We start from the raw sequence: 16,398 nt of genomic DNA, 5'->3' as shown, positions 1-16,398 counted from the left end.
CATGCAGATCATAGTTAATTTCCAAATAGTTCCTCTACAGGCCACACATTTTAATGTTTATTAACATTTTTAATAAATGAAATTTAGGAATAGGAGGAAAATCAGACATAATAAAAGTATTGAAAATTGAGTGTTTCAATTCATATTTTCCATTTATTAAATTACATTGCTATAATTTTTGCCATTTTCTGTTATTCTGCCTATTTCTGTTACTCCCAATAATATCTTTCATAGAAAATAAATGTTTATAAATATGCAATAAATTAGATTAACTCAACAATAGTGTTTTCAAAGAACTGCCTGCCACATAAAAGTCTATGTATGTTTTTATTACTGTATATGAAAGAACCTTCTTTGCCAAGAAATAACTCAAGCATAGAGATAATATATAGAAACTAACCTGGTTACCGTATATTCCGGCGTATAAGGTGACCCGGTGTATAAGATGACCCCTGTCTTCGGTGCCAAGTCGCATACCTAGAAAGTCGTCTTATATGCCAGAAACTACCATTATTTCCAGCGTATAAGACGACTCGGTGTATAAGACGACCCCCAACTTCAGCGCCAATTTTAATGCTTGCAAAAGTCATCTTATACGCCGGAAAGTATGGGTAATTGCATGTGTCATTATCAAAGCTTCCATGCACAGCAGTAATAGAAGAAAAGGAACAGATGGATGGGAAAATCTATCAATATTCAGAAACCTATGGATGTTCTTATTGTTCAGCTACAACTCCAAGTAGCATCAGCCATTCTGACAAAGTGCTGAAGAGGATGGGGAGTTAAACTGAGCAACATTGGAAGAATTCCCAAAGCATGTTTAATACTTAACTGGAATGTTCAAAGAATCTAGAATTTATAAAGTTCAATTATTCCTCCAAACTATATCAATATGGCTATTATAAGGTAGTTGATCAGATTTCTGAAACATTTAATTTTACACATCCCTGTTAGATGAAATGATCAGTATGTTTCTGGAAAAAAATCAATTGCATCATCTCAAACCATTTCTAAATAATAAATGGGGCACATTCCTAAAAGTAATAATAATAAAAAAATGAAAAATAGTTCAGCTGAACTTCATTTTATTTTTTTGTATGCATTATTCATCAATGTTTCTGATACATTATTTAGACCACATAATATATAAAATTCCAGACTTAAATTAGCTTTGCTATAGTTTTTACCCTTAATTATTCAACATAGCTGAATCTTATCTGTCAATTTTGTTTGTATAATCACATATACTATTCTTTTACTGTATATGCATATTTATGAACTGCACTATAAAATATGTACATCTTAATACATATCCAATTATATGTTCAATTTTTTGTTTAGGGCTTCTTTGAAGTAAAAGTACTATATCAACTGAGGTAACTGAAGAACATAGTTTAGGACAGCGGACAAGCAGAAAAAACAATTTCCTTTCTATACTTTTGATAGATTATTTTTCTTCTTTACATCTAAGGCATGCGGATAAAATTTACAAACTCTATTGTGCCATAATCAAAATCAGACACCTGCAGCTTTGTATTAGCAAAAACACAGTGGAGAAAAATATGTTGTCCAGTCACTTAGTTTGCCTGAGAGATCACATTTTCATAGAGTTTCAAAATGATTTAAGTGTACACACACACACACACACACACACACACAAGCATATAATACCTATTATTTTTTTTCTTACTTGGGAACATTTACTATATTTACAATGCAATCTACATAATTTCAAAATGTCATTTTCAGTTTCAAATGATCAAACAAATATTAAATGCACTTCATTTAGTCCAACATTTTATTAGAAACCTATTCACTTTTTCATTTCAAAATCAAGGTACCGTATTGTAATGTGGATTGTTCCTACTACTTATTTCAGAGGAAACACAAAATCCTTAGAGGAGATTTAAGAGAGCTAAGGCATCAGGAACTGTGAGACTATGTATTCTAGCCTTACCTAAGATACAAAGACAGCTGAGTGACCTTTGTATAATCACTCTCTTTCAGCCTGAAGAAGGGGTGATGGCAAATCATTTCTGAAATGTTGCCAAGGGACTTAAGTTGCCAAGGAGTAGAGCGCCATGTTTCATTTCAGAGGCCCCTTAGTGTTTGGGAATTTCTAACTCTAGAGAAGGGACTGAACACATTTAGATTTCTTTTAGAGCCTAGATACAAAGCCTGAATTTACATGCAAATTAACGGATTTGTTACAAGATGTGTTCTTGAAAGCCTATAAAAGTTAATTAGGAACCTCATAAAGAGATTTGCCATGCTAACATATTCAATGCAATAGTAGCAGCAACTGGAGCTATACTACTATTCTCCATGAGCAATGCCAATTTTCTTCATCTCTGAAAATTGGTTATGCTATCTGCACATGAAAAGGGTTGTAGTTTAAGACATTTTTTTTCCAACTGGGCAACCTTAAGATATGTGGATTTCAGCTCCCAGAATTTCTCAGCCAGGGTGCTTTCTGGGGAATTCTGGAGTGGAAGACCACACAGCTTAAATTTGCCAAATTTGAAAAACACTGGCTTAAGACAGTTGAAATGCTTCAGATTGGGAAATATTTCTATAATGACCTTTGGCCTATTTATAAGTAGGAATAGATTGTGGAAGCAAAACCTGCTGGCCAAAATAACTGCTGAGTGGGATATATTTAGATGAATGATAGCTGCATATATTGCAGGTAGTTGTATATTAGCATAGAGATGTGAACAAAGCATTCTGAACCTCAGTCATTCACCCTGTAAGAGGTATTGATTGTGGGTTGCAGAACAGGCAAATAGTCCTAAGTTTAATATCAGATACAATTATCCCAGAGGATATATGAGTGATTGCACAGAAAAGCCATTTTTCTCAGCTTTCTTTCTAGCACTGATTGCTTTAATGGAAATATTATTTATTGGGTGGTTTCACCTATTTTTAATATGCTTTTCCTACTGAACTTTTTTGGAGCCAAAGCTGCCTTTTACTGTGTTCTTTATAGATTCTTACTGGAAGGAAGTGGTTACAAAGGAAAATTTTGCAAAAACAAAAGCAATAAATCAGATTTTTTTTGTCTGTAAGCATCTCAATAGATGTTTTCAAATGGGACGAAACGTCGCCAAGACACTTCCAATTTTACGCGGGAGAAAACCCGAATAACCAAAGACCTACATACAAACACCCACAAAAACCTTGTAAATGCTTGGGGGGACCCCTTGCTTGCTCTGATCTTCTTGTGGCTGCCTGGCCTGCGAGCTTGCCTGCCAGACTTGCCAGACCAGGACGTAGATGCCCTCTTGAATCCGGCAACGCTCCATCGTACTGACTGGCCAGAGCCTGTAACCCCAGACCAGAGTTCTTTGGTGGGGTGGAATTCCCCAAGTCCACAATGGACCCCTCTTGGGAGCACTGTCCCGTGAGCCCAAGACCAGCAGATGGAGAAACCTGTAGTGCCGGTTGGCTGGCCAAATCCATAGATCCAATGCCCGAGTCAGGAGCCACCTCATAGGCAGAACCCCCTTCTGGAGCCAGTGTATCCCCATTTTCATGGAGAGACTGTGGTCCATGATCGTAATCGTGGTCTTCCTATCCCCCGAGAGCAGAGCCAGGAGTGGAAGTGTTGCTGGGAAGCCTCCAGTGTAGTTGATCGATGTGCCACCTTAACACATGACCATTGTCCAAGGCCATTTCATATGACAGTGGCCCAGAGACCTTGCATACCACTGTGGTTACCCAGAGATGTCCAGGTCCATAGTTCCTTGCCCAGACCGTATCGTCCACCTGTAGTCTCCTAGGTGTCCATAGCTGTGACTCCTGTGAAGCCACCCAGTCTGGGTGCAACCTATCCAGTTTAGTAATGAGTCTGCGACCCTAGCGGAGTTCAGCTGGGCTCTTTCCAGTGGCAGTACAAGGTGTGGTGCAGTGGCAAAGAAGAAAGTCAGCTAACCTGTGATGCCAGTTGCCATGAGTGATTCTCTTTAAAGCATCTTTGGTAGTATGCACCATACGCTCAGCGTGGCCATTGGAAGCTGGATGGAACGGTGCAGATGTGGCATGCCAGATCAAGTTGGCTTGAAGAAAAACCTGAAACGTGAATTGGGATCCGTTGTCAGAGACAAGGACGTCTGGAAGACCATGTGAGGTGAAGATTCCTCTCAGCACTGGATGGTCCTAGCAGTAGAGGAGGCAGGAACAAGCTCTAGCTACTTGGAATGGCTGTCCACAAGGAGAAAGAAGAATTGCCCTGAAAGGGCCCAGCGTAATTGATGTGTACCCTCGACCATGGAGTATGTGTCTCCTCCCACCTATGTACAGGGGCCTGAGGCATTTCAGACCTTGACTGTTGGCACACTTGGCACCCATGAACCTGGGTTTCGATCTCTTTATCGAATCCAGGCCACCAGAGATGGCTATGCACAAGCGCCTTCATCCGGACTATTCCCGGATGTCCCTCATGCAGAGAGCAAGACTCTAGTCCTCAATGAAGCTGGCATGACTACCCTGCTATCCCACAGTATACACCCCTTGAAAGTGGAAAGCTTGTTCTTTCTTTGCCAGAAACTCTGGAATTCTGCACCAGGACATGTGTCAGGCCATCCTGATAACACCCATGTCAGCACGTGTGTAAGCGTGTGATCTGTGGCAGCTTCTGCAGCCGTGTCCCTAGCATTTAGGGGAGATTCAGGCAATTCCTGAATGGAGAGAATGTGCAGAGCAGGATCTTCCTCTACTTGCTGTAGAGGTAATCTGCTGAGGCCATCTGCATGGCCCATTTCTTTACCTGGTTTGTGAAGCAGGGTGAAGTCATATGCTGACAGGAAAATTGACCATCTCAGCATTCATGGAGATATTATGTGAGGGGTTTGTTTGTTTGTTGTAAACAAGCCTAGCAGAGGCTTATGGTCTGTGTAGACCGTGAAGTGGCAGCCATATAAGAAATCATGGAGTTTCTTTATGCCAGCTACTATTGCCAAGGCTTCTCTGTCAATATGCGCATAATTATGCTCTGCAGATGAGAGAGTCCTGGAATAGTAGGTCACAGGGACTTGTGTCCTATCAGCCTTGAGGTGGCTCAGCACAGTCCCAACCCCATAAGGGGATGCATCACAGGCTATGCATATAGGCAATTGCTCATTGAAATGAGCTAACACAGCATTTGAGACCAGCAAGGCCTTGGCTTCTGAAAATTTTTTTTCATGGACTTGTGTCCACTGTCAAGGAGCCTGTTTATCCAAGAGCCAGTGTAACGGCTCAGCCACTGCGGCCTTGTGAGGTAGAAATGCATGGTAGAAGTTTAACAGTCCCAGAAAAGCCTGAAGTTCGCTTTTGGACTTGGGGCCTGCTGAATTGCTTTGAGCTTAGATTCAGCAGGATGGATGCCTTTAGCCTCAATATGGAACCCCAGAAATTCAGTGGAGGTAACTCCAATCTTACATTTGTCTTGCTTCAGTTTTAGCCCTGCTTGGCAGAAACGCAGCAAGACAGCCCTCAGCCTTTCAGCTAAGTTCCCAGATGACTCCCCAACAATGAGGACATCATCAAAGTAGGGACAGACCCGAGGAATACCATGGAGCGTTTGCTCCATCACACTTTGGAATATTCCAGGGGCCACATTAATCCCAAACTGCAGCCTTTTTTTTACCTTAAAGGCTCCCCGGTGCATCAAAATTTTTTGGGTCTCAGCCGTTGCCTCATCAACAGGTAGCTGTTGATAGGCCTGAACCAAATCAAGCTTTGCAAAGATTTGCCCCCCCCCTTGAGTGAGGCCAGAATGTGGCTCACCACAGGTACCGGGTAGGCATGCTGCAATGCCTTATTAATTGTACATTTATAGTCTGCACAAATTCAGACTTCTCCATTGGCCTTCAGTGGTGTGACTATAGGGGTTTCCCATGGACCAGAGTTCACAGGTTCTAAGATGCCCTGCTGGAGAAGCTTGTCCAGCTTTGCATCTATTTTGTTCTTTAGGGCAAAAGGCACCCTTCAGGGCTTGATCCTAATGGGTGTGATAGCTGGGTCTAAATGTAAAGCAATGGGAGACCCCTTGTATGAGCCAAGCTCTGAACTGAACACATCAGCAAACTCCTTGCAAACTTCTGCAAGGCCTGACGTTTGCAGATTGTGAAATCCAGTCACTTGAATTCCAAGGGCTTCGAACCAATCGAGTCCAATAAGACTCATACGATCACCCCCAACTACCACCACATCTAGCAGCCCTTCAAAACTCCTACACTGCACCTTGAGCATGGCTTTCCCCTTCACGCTGACTATGGAATTCTGGAAGTCAGTAAGGATTAAATTTGAAGGCCTAAGTTTAACCGTAGGCCACTTCTGCTGCAAATCTTTTTAAAAGTGTCTAAGGAAATGATTGATAGAGCGGACCCTGTGTCCAACTCCATCGACAAGTGAACCCCTTGCAACTTCACATCAATGTGAAGCTTCTTTTTAAGTGGCCTGTGAACTCCGGTTTTGAAAACAGCTGTACGGGATGCGCAGAAGCCCACCCTGTTTTGGCTGGGGACCTTGGTACCTTTCAGAGGCAATTCTTCTGGAGACCGTTCCTTCTGGCAACCCAAACAGATGGAGGCAATGTGGCCTTGCCTTCCACATGCTCAGCAGATAGCGGAGCGGAACCAGCAGTTGGAGCGCTTGTGGCGTCCTCCACACCAGAAACACTGAGGGAATGAGGTTGTCTGTTATCTACCTTCCTGAGGCCTTCTTTCTACTTGCTGCTGAAGCCTATCTACCTCCAACTCTAGATCCTCTCCTGGAATCTCCCGAGCAAACTTATGATGGATGATGCTAGGCATTGGGGGGGGTTCTTGGCAAGCCGCACGGCCTTCACAGCTCCTCCCGCTGCTTCTTCAGCTGCAATCTCTCTAAAAGCATCTTGAAATGAGACATCTTCTTTTGCAAAAAGTTTCTGTTGCAGCTCACGACTTCGTAGGCCACAAACCAAGCTATCCCAGAGCCTCTCTTCTAGATCCTTAAATGCACACGGCCTAGCTGCTTGTCTTAAGGCAGCAACAAAGTCTGCAGCAGACTCACCAGGCCTCTGCTCAAAGATGTGGCTCCTTTCAATTACTGAGAGCTTGGGTTCGAAGTGCTCTCGCAGCATCCTCTTTAAGTCAGCATACACAATTGATTCCAGTGGTGCTGGGGCTACAAGATTCTCTGCAATATCGAAAGTCTCTTGCTCACAGATACACAACAATGTAGCAGCTTTAAGGCTGTCTTCTTGGATCTTGTTTACTCGAAAGTAATTCTCTATTCAAGCCATGTAGGAGCTCGAGCGCTCAGGGTGAGAAGTATCAAATTCTGATAGACGGCCTAACTTTGACGTCATTACAGCCTGGAGCCTCTTTGATGCCTCTTGCTGCAAGGTATGAGAAGGGGTCCCATGAAGCCGAGCTCACCTCCAGTGTTCTCGTACTGGCAGGCAATCGCTTCCTCTGGATGCCAAAATTCCAGTGCTTCAGGTCTCCTCTGGTAAGTCAGCCTAGCTCCCCCTGTTGTTCTTCTTGCAGCCAATACCACCTTCATCGTTAATGTTCTGTTTTAGAATCAGAGACATCAAAACGAGGCAGGAGTAACAAACACAACTTTTTTATTGAGATCACAAACAGAAACAGAACAGCAAACAAAAATGTGCTGGCTCTTTTATACTTCCCTTGCAGGGACAGCATCAGCCTATCAATGCAAGGCTAGTCTCCCACATTGCACATGCTCACAAGGCTGGAGACAGCCTGTCTGATCCCGGGCAACCACATGATCTGCCCAGGCCTTCTGCAGCTTCCTGAGCCTGCTGAGTCATTCAGCAGGCCCAGGACATAACAGGTGTCAAACTCGCAACGTCCTGTGACGTGTCACGACGTATCGTGACTTCTTTGCCATTGCCGGCAATGGGGTGGGCATGGTTTTGCTATGATGCACCCGGTCCACACGCTGGCAGTTTGACACCCCTGTCCTAGAACAAACCAAATAAAAATTCTAGGGAATTCCTGACATTCAAATAAATCAGCTATAGACACATAGAAATAAATCATATTTACATACTAAAAAAGGAACTGCCAAGTAGAAAACCACACTCCCACCATCATTGGCAGAACAAGCTACTTTATATAAACAGGGAGCAAACCCCACAATCAACAGCACTGATGTTGTTAGCTAGTTGGGTGATCAAAAATCTGCAAGTAAATAATCAATCTTGGAGAACACCAAGGACTCCAAATTTTTTTCAACAACGTCCTTGTATTTGGGCCATTCTCCATGGACATTTTTGAGTGGGGGAGCACATTTTATCTTTTTTCTTTCTTTCACTGTATAATGTGTTAATGCAGGGATCTGTGAGAATACAAAGATCAAACTGGATTGGCAGCAGGTTAATGGGAACTCTGCAGGCATATTTAACATCAAGGTTACTACTAGAATCCCCGTCAAGGAATTGTAGTTTTGAAAGCTATACTTAGCCAACAGCTATGTATAAAATCCCCCTTATATCAGAAAAAAACAGCAGAAGCTTCCATTCTGAAAAAGCCAATACCTGGCTGAAACCACAACTGGAATCCTCATATTTTGGAATACAAAATGATACAAATGATGCATGTAGTAAGAATACTATGAACTTTTTTAATTTTAGGTTTATCAAGATCTGTAAGCAGATCTTTCTTTAGATTACTTGATGTTAATCAGCCCGAACCAATAGCTATGGAGCTGATTTTTCATTAATCTATGACATCAGTTGGATTACTCAATAAACTGTCCAAGAACTCAAATACATTGGAGGGCTACTGCTTTTACATACCTTCATAGAATCAGTCTATATAACTATGTAAAAACATATCTCAGACATTTCTTAAATGCTACTTAAACTTCCTTTAAAAGTCTTACTCTAATTGATGGGATGTTTATAATACAACACTGCCACACTGAAACAAGTGTGACATGCCATTAATAATTCTGGGATGGACATATAAACAAACCACATCTAATAATAGCTGATTCATGTTGTATCCATTCTGAATATTTTTGGACAAACTTGCATATTGGTTTAGAAGTCCAAACTATGTCCATTTCTGAATTTCATAATAAGCAACTTTTAACTGACTTCCAAGTAACTGTCCATAGGTGCAACTTTTATAATTGCTGTTGTTGAAACTTATAATGCCATTAATCTATTACTAAAACCCTCAAGATATTTTATAAACCAAAGAGCAAACTGAACAGACAGCTTCCATTATTTTATTTTGGCTGGAAGGCAAAATTCTCACTTCCCCTAGTGAAATGTTACTTGTGTTGATTTATAGCTTTGCTGACCATTCTGTATCTGATTGCTGAATTTGCCATCCAAGGGGGATAGGTAATCTGAGTGTCTTGGCAAGGTTATTCATCTTATATGCTTCAACCTCGCCCCCCCCCCTCCTTACATTATTCTTATGTTTATGAAGAGTACAGTAACTGTGATCTTGGTAGCTGAATATGGACACAGCGATTAGGGTTTTTTTTTCATAAAAGAAAGAAAGATAGCCATTAATCATCTCTTTAAAGGTCTTAAGCAATCAGGAGAGGAGGCCTTAATTAGAACATGCAAATGTTTTTAACATATAGACTGCTATAGTTGAGACAGATATATGCTTTAAGTTAAAGCTAGCTTTATATTTGAATTCTTATGATTTCACAGAATTGTCCAATAACTCTATAGTGGCTACAAGAGTGAAGGAGGACAGTGGTGGATGCAGAAACCAGCTTATGAAAGGTTAATTTTCAACATCAGAATTTCCATTTCAGCAAGAATTGTGTATTAATTAAAATTTGTTTATGGCTATATGTAGAAATTAAATACTTGTTTTGTCAAATAATAGAGGGTAAATATTTTAACAGTAATTTCACATAGTTCTCTTCTTTCTTGGAAGCTCTCATTACGCCTTCAACTTTGGTTTGTGACTCTGCCTCTCTATATTTTGGCACAATTCAACTTTTCAATTTCACATTCTCATATTTTATTTCTTGTTCTTTCATTTTTGTATGGACCTCTTGTACTCTATCAGTATTGATCATACTGAGCATTTCCTTCCCCACCTATAGTCATCTCCTTTCTTCTTCTCTCCCTCAACTTCTTTTATATATTTGGATGTTGCAACTAAAATTTTCTGTAACTGTTAAATGAATCATAAAAGATAAACAATGTTTTGGACAATAGCTTGGATACTAAAACAGAAAGATTTATAGCCCTATTCATCTCTAGTGGAGAATTGGAGGGATCTCAGCAGGCATATCTGTCCCTTGTTAAAAGTTTTCAGTCAAGATGTTAATAAAAAAAAAATCTTTTATATGAAGAAAGGTTTTCCTCTATTTACAGCTGAGTGAATTTCAGAGACCAATATGTAATAAAGCCTAACAAAAAAGGGTATGAATAACTATATGATAAAGGTTCTGTTTATACATTCTACTGTATATATACTATATGTACAGCTGAATATATATGTATAGTATAGGTCGGGGTAGGCAACCTCGGTTCTTTTATGACTCATGGACTTCAACTACCAGAATTCCCGAGTCAGCCTGACTCGGGAATTCTGGGAGTTGAAGTCCATGAGTCATAAAAGAACCGAGGTTGCCTACCCCTGGTATAGGTTCTGAATAGACCACCTAGGAATATAAAAAGGTACAGTATGTAAGGTAATTACAGAATTATTGAATATTTACATCTGGAATAGGTCCTTCCTTAGTAAAAAGCTAATGCCCAGTCTCACAGTTTAGAGTATGTACAACTCTAGTAGTAGAGTTGGTTGAAACACAGCAGAATTGAGGAGCTGTCTTGTGCAATGAGATCCTGTAATTGATTTCATTTTTTTTCTTTCAACATGTGGGGGAGTGTGAATTCTTCCTCATATCTATCATGAAGTTAAGTGATGTATAAAATGTGAGAGTACAACTTCAATATGAAATATAAGATAAAGCAAGACAGCAGAATATATATTAATAATGTTGTACTGACCTTAGCAGGATGGATATTAATAATATTGAACTGACTTGAATAATATTGCACAGGCTATTGGATTTCATAGTTAAAACAGATGCTTGAAGATATTAAGCATTCAGGCAGCGTATGAATGAACTTGAATAATTCTAAGCCAGGGCAGGGAACCTATTGCCCTCTGCATGCTATTTAGTTACAACTCCCAGCAGTTTCAACCAGTATAATCAATGGCAAAAAGTACAAATTGTTTTATATTAACAGTATTGGAAAGCAGACAGATTCCATGCCTTTCCTTGAACTAATCAACTTGCTCTAGCAAAACTGAAGTAAAGGTTTGTATTATTCTTGAATCAGTTTACATTTCCTACATTGCATAGATTTCTCTAAATATGCAAATGTAGAAATTCTCTTGACTGGGATGCCTGGTTCCATCATCTTCTCGAAATGGGCATTATCTGGTTCCATCATCTTCTCGAAATGGGCATTATCTTGGGCATTATCTGTGCTACTGAGTGAGAGGCAGGAGGTAATCTGTCTCAAATGTGTTTCTCTGAAGATCGCAAATCAAAGAATTATAACTCTGTCTCAAGCTTACTGATAGATTCTTGACTGGCTTAGCTTTTTTATATGTGGGACTTTCTATATTGCATATAGTATGTTTAGGTATGTGTCATGTATGTGTTTCACTTTGAGAGCAGGCAACTAAATTTCATTTTTGATTTGTGCTGTTGTGCCCTCAGTAAAAAAAAATGACAATAAAGTTTATCTTATCTTATCTTATCTTATCTTATCTCATCTCATCTCATCTCATCTCATCTCATCTCATCTCATCTCACCTCACCTCACCTCACCTCACCTTACCTTATCTTTCTAATCTAGCTGTCGCCATGGGATCATGATGTAAACTACTTAACAAAATCAGTGCAGTTATTATGGCAAAGATGAGAGGGCATTCAGGATACTGATTCAGTGGGGTATCAAGTAACAGATGTGAAATGTGGATCTAATAACCATCTTTTCAAGGTAATATTAAAAGGAGACACCAGTCAGTTTTTAGCTTTGGAAAAAATCAAGGCATAAGTAGTTCAACTTCATTTTTATGTTTGTAAATAGTTTAGGTACACTTTCAGATCAGGCCTCTTATTATTATACTTTTGTAAAAATGTAGCACACTGGCTAGGGGAGACATTAAAAAATGAACAAGATAAATTGGATTAAACTGATAGAAGAGCAGCAAAAAAATGATAGAGGCTTTGGGAAAAGGAGTCTGCAGAAAAAGATAAAGATGAGCAGGCATATTGAATTTGGAAAAGAGCAACTATACCTGTCCAAAGGTACATAAATGAAAATTATAAAGAGGAAAGGGACTACTTATCATTTTCAGTCAGCAAGGACAAGACAAAAATTAATAGTCTTTGGATGCACTTGGGAAAAATATAACATTACTAAATAATTTCATGACTGCAAAAGTAATTAGAATGGTGGATGGCACTTTAAAAAGATGGTATGACATTTATATTATTGGTAACATTCATTCTATAATGTTACTAGTTTATCAAGGAAAGCTGGAGAGGGAAAGAACCTGAGTTTGAATTCTTTTCCTGTGAAAAAGAGAACCATTGATATTTCAAAATGAAACAATTTTCATTCCTACAAGGTCATCATTATTCATATTTCTCACCCATGATATTCCAGCTCTTTTTCCCTTGGTAAATTCTAAGAAATTTTATGAATATAGTATCTTTTCCACTGATGAAGAGAAACTTCTTCTCATGAAAATGGTTTTAAACTGTTGAAAATAATATAGAGGTGGAATCTGACAAAGGCAAAGGCAAAATAATCACTGACTCTTTTTGCATATTGTGTTGAATCATGGGGTTTGGTTTTAGCTTAGTATGTTGGAAGATCATAGCCATATGGGTTGTAAATAACAGGGAATACTTTAGCTTGTTGGGTGGACTCATCAGATTGTGGTTTTTCTCAGTAAACACTGACCGCACAAATTAGAACTTAGTATGTTAAACCCATCACTATCTTTTGATAAGCCAGTCAAATTCATATATGACCTATAGAGTCTAATTAAATTTGTGCTCAGTTTTCTTTCTCCTTAATAAAACTTTATTTAATTTCAACCACAGATAAAATATAACAAAACAGAAAGAAGAGAATTAGAAAAAGAAAAGAGCAAAAAAAGAGCAAAATTAGTGAAACAAGGAAAAGGAAAAAAAGGCAAAAACAGAATAACTTCAGATTTTCTTGCTTTATACCTCTCATTCAATATGGCATACCTAACAATAATGGTTTTTAAAATCCAAATTAACTTTAACCTTTCATCCTGTAAATAGTTATGTTACCAAAATATCATCTTCTGTCTTTCCAATCCAATAAATGCCTCTTTCTCAAAGTCACCCAGTTTTTCATCCACAACAGGAAACAAGCAGAAAAATACAATTTTGTGTCAGGTAATCCTAGCCCATCTCTTTCTTTATTGCCTTGAAACAATTTACGTTTAATTCTTGGTTGTTTACCTTGCCATACAAACTTAGAATTATTATTATTTTATTACTGTTGCATCAAGATGCATCAGTTGTCAATACTGATATTTCTGAAATAGAAATAACATTCTAGTTAAAATATTTATCTTAATTATTGAAATTCTACACAACAAAGACAATTGCAATTTGTTTCATCTCAATAAATATTTTTAATATTATTCCACACTTCAACACAATTGTTCTGAAATAACATAAAATTCATGTTAGTCATGTGACTCCCTAAAACCAATTTTTACCATCAATGACTATGACCTCAGTTTCTTGTCTAATTCAACCCTTCCAAAACTAAAATAAGAAGCAAATGTGAAAAAGGATTTCCTTCTCATTTTCCCTTTTTTTCCCTCATTTTCTCACATGGTTTATTTAAATCACCATTAATCTATACAAATCAATGTAGTTTGCTTCTAGCTCTCTTTTATACCCAATACAATTCTTACATTATATCTTAGTTGTGTTTTGGTTAAAAAAATGATCATCATGAATAAAGTCCTATAAATTTTTTTTAATCTATCAGTCAATATTGATATAAATATTTATAGTTATTTTTCAGTAATGAAATCAGCGTAGAATTCTCATTGAAGTTAAATCTTGTCCTTTGGTAATAAAACAATACTAGCCTGTTTCCAAAATTGTGTCATAGCAAATCTCTGCAAAATGAAACTCATCACCCTTTTAAGTGATTACAAAAGTTGATCTTCAAAATAGTGTTGAAAGAAAAATCTTTATCAGGGTCCAGTCCAAGCTGGGAATAAACAAAATGGAGACTGCTTTAGAAAGAAGATTGTGGTTTATTGAAGAGCAAAGCCAGACAGAAGCACGGCTCTGGGAAAGCTGACCACATGTAGTTGGGAGTGGTGGGTTTTTATATCTTCTGGGGCTGTTTCCTGTTCCTGTTTGAGGCTTTGTACTTCCTGTGTCATGTACTTTGACCTGAGCCTGAGTGCGCCCTTTTGGTATTGGTGGGTTAATCCTATTATGTTTCCTGTCCTTGGAGTTTGGATGGGGTATGTAGATTTTAGGAATCTTTGTCTTCCTAATCTCATCAGCTTCTAGATTTCTGGCTCCAACCTTTCTGAAAGGATTAGCACATCTGCATTTCTAAAAGCTGGCCTCTGCCTAGTTTCTGCTTGGGGCCTGGTTTCTGTCTTTGGGGCCTCGTTTCTGTCTTTTTTAAAAATCTTCTCCATTAGTCTTTTGGGGAAATATATTCTGCCTTTTTAATATTCCCTAAAATATTTCTTTCTCTGGATTTTTCCCACAATAGTTATAATATAAATTTGGTAGTTCATCAGGCCCTGGAACATTTCCTTTTTTTGATCTTTTTTATGACTTCTGATTTTTTAAAAAGTTGTTATAGGACTATTCATAATTTGTTTCTGAAAATGGGAACTAAATTTTATTTCTTCAAATATTCATCAATCTTATTCAGGGAAACTTCCTGTGCTTTTAACAATTTGAATAAAAATTTTGGAAGGATTTCCGCATGGTTACATAATGGTCAGTTTTGTAAGATGAACAAGGCTGGTTGGGGTTAGCACTAATCTAATTATGGAATATGAGAACATGAATTTATTATGTAATTATCTTTTTTTTAACTAAGCATTTCAGGCATTTCTTAGTTGTACTTATTTGAATATTCTTTGTCTCAACCGCACTCTGTCTGCTTCCCAATCACAAACTATGTTTTAGAATTGTACTTTCAAATACCCATTTGGTTTCTGTTAGATCATTGTTCTGCTATTTTCACCTCATTTTCTTGGCAGTTGAGACCCACAATATTTCAGGCTGTGGAATTAATTACCTGTTGCAGGTGCTTGAAACAGAAAAAGCCTTAGAAAATTGGCTAAGTGGTCTTGTCAGCTTTCTGCCAAAGGCCAATTTTACAGTGTATTCTCATTTAAAACTCATTTTTTACTTATGGAATTCTAAATAGCTTATCTGATCATTCTGCTTAAGTGGACCAGCTGAAGATGAGCAGATAGTGTTAGGAAAGATGACAGAAAACCTAATGAGATTAAGAATATAGATTTTGATTTGCATTGTGGAAAAATGGGGAGTTAAGTACAAACAGATGTAAGTTAGTAGATTCTTTTGTTCCTGTAAATTGGAAGGCACTTTTGGAAACATTCTCTTGGCTATTCAAATCTTTTGAGTTTTGAACATTTTGAACAACTAATATTACCATTTTTAAAAGATAAAATGGAACACAGATGATTATCTTATGACTGAAGTCTTTACTTAATTTAACCAAATGACATTTTCCCATTTCCTTTCTTGTCCAGCATCAATCTTTGCATGGTCCGGAAACTGAATATTTATGAAATTGCTTTATTAATAGATCTGACTATGTGGCTCTATTTTGCCTTTTTTAAAATGCTGGTTTTGTTAACTGATCAGAGTAATGAACCTGAGATATGCAGTCATATAAATTGAAATAAATTAATAAATACACATTTTGCTTTCAGTCAGAAGTGTGGGGCAATTAAAAAAATGAAAATGGGAATGTATTAGCCTTTCTATTATCTTAAAGGAAATCTAATACTGCTTTCAGAGATAAAGAAACATCAGCAAATATAATAGAAATTGCACTGAATTATTTATTTTCATGTGTGAATTGTGTCTCCTCCCAACACTCAATGAAGTCTTGAAGTTATTTACAATTAAAACAGGATAAAACTTTAAAAAGTTGAATGTTGTATGCAGAAAAAGAGACAGAATGAATAATTTGTAGTACTAGAAAGAGAAGTTAGATATTTGATACACCCACACATCCATAGAATGACACCCACAGAATGACACATAGAGACATACAAACACATGCACACATACATGCACACACAGAGAGAACTTAATCCCCTACTCATTATAGATATGTGG

This window comes from Crotalus tigris, unplaced genomic scaffold, assembly GCF_016545835.1.
Source record: "Crotalus tigris isolate CLP2741 ecotype Arizona unplaced genomic scaffold, ASM1654583v1 scf7180000017659.2616968, whole genome shotgun sequence".
NCBI classification, from domain to species: domain Eukaryota; kingdom Metazoa; phylum Chordata; class Lepidosauria; order Squamata; family Viperidae; genus Crotalus; species Crotalus tigris.
This window is presented reverse-complemented; position numbering follows the sequence as displayed.